This window comes from Triticum aestivum, chromosome 2B (assembly GCF_018294505.1).
Source record: "Triticum aestivum cultivar Chinese Spring chromosome 2B, IWGSC CS RefSeq v2.1, whole genome shotgun sequence".
Taxonomy (NCBI): Eukaryota; Viridiplantae; Streptophyta; class Magnoliopsida; order Poales; family Poaceae; genus Triticum; species Triticum aestivum.
In genome coordinates, this window is record NC_057798.1 from 377554985 (window position 1) to 377560444 (window position 5460).

Consider the following 5460-nt stretch of genomic DNA (forward strand, 5'->3'; position numbering starts at 1 on the left):
CAACAACGGGAGTGGCCACCATTTTCCGCCGAGGTTAGCTTCATCCCTCGGCTTGTACTCCCCCATCGTTCCATAATGTAGTGCATATAGATCCAGGCCTGGACACTTGTTAGCTACTAATATTGACTTGTTGCTTGTAGGTACATATGCCCTTGGCAAGGATCCAGGCATCGACCCTTTTTGCGTATGGGGCAATGAGATATTCATGAACAAGCATCAAGTGAGGAAACTGATACAGATTATTAGCAAAAATATACGAATGGTGGCAAGCAAATTATTTGTTTATGCTCTATCCAACACAACATTGAGCTGTTGGATGGTAAGTACAAACTCTGCAGCCTTCTCTTTTTACTGCCCATAATGAGTTGTTAGATAACAATGTCTGAATCTTTTTTGTTTACAGTGGTTCCCGAAGCAGTTCACTCAAGATTACCTTGCAAAGTACATGATTGGTGGACACACAATGAAGGTTAAAGTATTCCATCCAGACTACTGTAAGTGCATCTAGTGCCACCCCTAGTTGGTTTTGGAGTATTGACGACAAAGTTGGTTGAGGGACTAATGCGTTTGTGAGAATTGCAGGATAACGCAGGAAGTGTCCCTCATTGATTCGGTTTACCTACCGGAGATGACCCCTAAAAATGTATGAAGACATTGAAGACAATGGTGGTATGAGAAGATATTCATATTGAAGACTATGACGTGAGAAGACATTGCATGAAGACTATGGAGCGCGAAGACTGTGTGGTTTCGTTGTTTCCTTTTCTTCTTTGTTGAGTCATAGGAACCACCGTACTGTTAAGTGGGGTCCAAGTGAACTAAGTCAGAGTGACTGAAGTGATGCTCAACCCAAATCCTATGTCTTTGAGCGAAGACAATGAGAGCAAATCTTATCCAGAGCTAGATGAGTCAGCTTTGCTTGTAGCCCAAGTAAAGTTGCCGCGTGTGTTTGAAATCTGACCGTTGGAACACGTGTCAGTTCCTTAGTGACCCAGGGTCATTTCGGACAAATCAGGTCGGGTTGCCTTGTGGCTATAAATAGCCCACCCCCTACACCATAAATTGGTGGCTGCTCAGAGTTAGTTTATGGCTTTTGTCGTTGGAGAGCAACCCACCTCGAAGCATTTGAGAGAGAGAAATCCTTGCGAGGACAAAGCCCAAACACCCAGAGCCAAAGAGTGTTAGGCATCACTGAAGTCTTTCTGTCTGTGTGACCTGAAGACTTATTACACTTGAGGACTATGTATCCTCCAGCCGGTTAGGCGTAGCGTTATGAGCATCCAAGAGTCATTGTGGATTACCGGGTGAACGAAGTCTGTGAAGGTTCGGAAGTCTACCTTGAAGACTTACCAGAGTGATTGGGCGAGGACTAAGTGTCCTTAGCTCAAGGGGAATAAGGTGAAGACACGGTCTTCTGAGTTGAATCTCAGCCTCCCTAACCAGACGTACAGTTGTCACAGCAACTGGAACTGGTCCAACAAATCCTGTGTCTTCAACAAGTGACTGGTTCTATCTCTTCCCTCCTTTACTTTGAGTTTGTCTTCATGAAGTCGTTGCCTATCTATCTTATCTGATTGACTTCATTGCTTGACTACTATTGTTGATTGGCTTCATACTATCTTCCATCCTGATCCTACTACCTAGCTGCTATTAGTCTTCGTACGTTAACGCTATTGCATACTTGACTATGGCTTGCTTGTTGTAGTTTATCTTCCGCTGCATATCAATTAGGTCATTTTTATTGTTTGTCTTCGAAACCTCCATGTTTTGAAGACTTAGATAAAAATCGCCTATTCACCCCCCCTCTAGTCAATAACTAGCACTTTCAATTGGTATCAGAGTAAGGTACTCCCTTGTTCTGTGTGATTCGGTTTAACCACCTGGAGTTTAGCTATGTCGAATGTAGGGATAATCAAAGTCTCCGCTGCCTGCCCCGTGTTCGATGGAACTGAATATCCCTACTGGAAGAATAAGATGCGCATGCATCTTGAAGCCATTGATGTCGACCTCTGGCATGTCATCAAGAATGGCGTTCCCAAAACTGGTGAAGGTGTCACCCCTACTGATGTCAAGAAGTTCATTCAACTGGACTCGACTGCAAAGAACATCATCTGTGGTCATCTGAAAAAGGACAGTATGGCCGTGTGAGTGCTCTGGAAACGTCAAAGCTAGTCTGGGACTGGCTATCCAAGGTCAATGAAGGCGTCTCAACACAGAGAGATCAAAGGATCAGTGTTCTTCGCAACCTCTTCAACCGCTTCAAGAGAAACGACAATGAAAATGTCCAGCTTACGTTTGATCGTCTGACTGACATCACAAATGAGCTTCAAGCTCTTGGCGCCACTGAGATCACCAAGCATGAAATTGTCAAGACACTGCTGAGATCACTTGACACCTCCTTTGACACCCTTGCCCTCGTGATACAAGAACGTCCTGACTTCAAGACACTCGATCCTTCTGATATACTTGAGAGGCTCAATACACATGAGTTCTAGCTTTCTGAGAAAAGAGATATCTATGGCCCCAACTATGGCCGAACTCGTGATTTGAAGGCAAAAGTTGTTTCCTCATCTGAAGAAGAAGAATCTGACTGCGGTTCTGATGATCCTGAAGACATTGGAAGGGAGCTTGCTATCCTTGTGAAGAAGTTCCAGAAATTCACCAAGAAGAAGGGCTTCAGAAAGTCTTCACGATCCAGTTCAAGAAATGATGAAGCTTCCACTCAAGACAACAAGAAGAGAACATGTCACAAGTGTAAGAAGCCTCGGCACTACATCTCTGAGTGTCCTCAGTGGGACAACGAGAAGAAGAAGAAGAAGAAGAAGAGCAAGGAATATGACTCTGATGACAAGAAGAAGAAGAAATCATCAAAGTCTTCTTCCAAGTCCACATCAAAGTCTTCATCTCATAAGAAGAGCTCATCTGGCAAGGCTCGTGCTTTTGTTGGCAAGGAAATGGAGGCAGAGGTGGAATCTGAAGCTGAGTCCGACTCTGGCGTTGCAAGTCTGGCTCTAGCCACAGCCTACGTTGCAAATTCCATCTTCAACACTGAAGACAATGACTCCCACACCAACGCTGATGATGACAAGGACGATCCTAATCCCACCTACTACTTCATGGCACGCGGTGCCAAGGTAAAATCGCGTGATGCTTACTTTCAAACATCAAGTGAAGATGACTCTGATTGTGAATCTAAACCCAGCTACAAAACACTTGCTAAAATTGCTACTGAACAACAAAGGGCTATGGAACATACTCGAAAACTGTTAGACAAAAGCGATGACCTGTTGGACGCGGAAATGACACGTTCACAGTCCTTAGTTGAAGACATAAAAAATCTTCATGCTAAGTATCAAGAACTTGAAAGTCTTCATGAGACGCTCTCAACCACTTATGAAAAGCTCTCCTATGATTATCTTCAAAGGAAGCAAGAGCTTGAGAAATTGAAAGCGACTCATGAAGATCTTCAAAAGGAGAATGAGTCATTTCGCGCTGAACAGATCAGTCCCGCTCAGGATGGATTTGAGCGTGATAACACTGCTTCTGTTGCTGAATGTTCCACTGCTGCTACTGTTGCTCTGTCTTCAACTTCTGATGTGGTAACTAACCCCTCATCTGAGGATACCACTACTATTGCCGATGAAAATGCTAGGTTGAGGACATTGCTTGAAACAGGGATGTATAAAAGTCTGAAAGGGCATCAGACACTTTGTGATGTCCTCAAAAAGCATATTCTGAACCGAAACCCTAGGAGAGAGGGTGTTGGGTTCGAGAGGAAAATGAATGCTGATGGTTCCTACTGGAAGCCTGAGCAGTATCCCAAAACCACATGGGTTGCTTCAAAGGAACCTTCAGTGGATCCATCCACTTTATCTGGCTTTACCTGTGCTAATCCTATTATCATTGATGAATCCTTTGATGCAAACTATAAACTGTTCAAAAATCAGAATGGTGAAGTGTTTGCCAGGTATATTGGTACTAACTGCAGGAATGGACCTCCTATGAAGAAGATCTGGGTTCCCAAAAGCTGCCTTGAGAATCTTCCAGTGAATGTCAACATGACACCACCAGGGAAGAAGACAAACCCCAGACCAAAGGCATCATATGGTCCAATGGCTTCATACGAACACAGGACTCACTTGAGTCACCCTAACGCCAATGTTTTGCAGGGAAATCATACTCAGACTCATGAATATGAGCATGTGTCTTCAAACCGCTATGCTCATAGAACTAAGAACTTTTCTTCTTATTCACATGAGTATCATTCATCTCCTGCAAGGCTATTTTCTAGTGCTTCAAAGCCGAAATTCTCAGATGCTGCACTTAGACTCATTGCTTCTAAGCCACCCCTGAAAATGTGGGTGGTGAAGAAGAATTAACTCTCTTTTGTAGAATGTGGTCTCCAGCCAGCAATCAAAGGCGTCCGATATAATTGCTGGGGACCTAAAACACAAAGGGACGCATGATAAAATGACTTACTATGTACTCCACATATGAATCGCTTACCTGTCATACTGTGTGCTAACTTTGATCTAAGCTGTGATAATCCTAGTGTGCATCAAATGATTATGCTTCACAACATACCTTGTGAAGCCTATCCTCCTAACTGCACTGTAGGGCATGTCACCAAAAGCTTCAGAGTGGATTACTGACAGCGGATGCACTACTCATATGACTGGTGATCGAAGTCTTCTCATGGACTCAACCTTACGTCCATCCGACAAGAGTCAAATCACATTTGCTGACACTGGTAAAGGCAAGGTATTGGGTCTAGGTAGAGTTGCAATCTAAAAGGATCAACACATGGATAAAGTGATGATTGTTGAATCCCTTGGATTCAACTTAATGTCTGTCTCAATGCTTTGTGACTTAAACATGATTGTGATATTTGGAAAATATCGTTGCCTTGTACTAATGGAATCTGACAAGTCTCTAGTCTTTGAAGGGTATAGGAAAGGTGATCTATACATGGTAGATTTCTCAGCAGGTCCACAGCTTGCCGTATGTCTTCTTGCAAAAGCTTCAGAATGCTGGCTTTGGCATCGAAGGCTGGGGCATGCTGGCATGAGGAACTTACACACTCTCGTCAATAAAAAGCATGTCATAGGCATCGAAGGTGTCAAGTTCAAGAAAGATCATTTGTGTGGTGCTTGCAAAGCTGGGAAGATGACGAGGGCCAAGCACCCCTCGAAGACAATCATGACGACATCTCAACCCTTTGAGCTGTTGCACATGGACTTATTTGGTCCTACTCACTACTCCACCCTCACAACAACGGTGTGTCTCTATGGCTTCATCATTGTTGATGACTACTCAAGATATACATGGGTGCACATAATTCTCTACAAGATTGAAGTACAAGATGTCTTCAGACGATTCGCCAATCGAGCAATGAATTCAAGAACACCGGCCTTGATTTTTATCTGGATACAATGGGAATCACTCATGAATTTTCTGCTC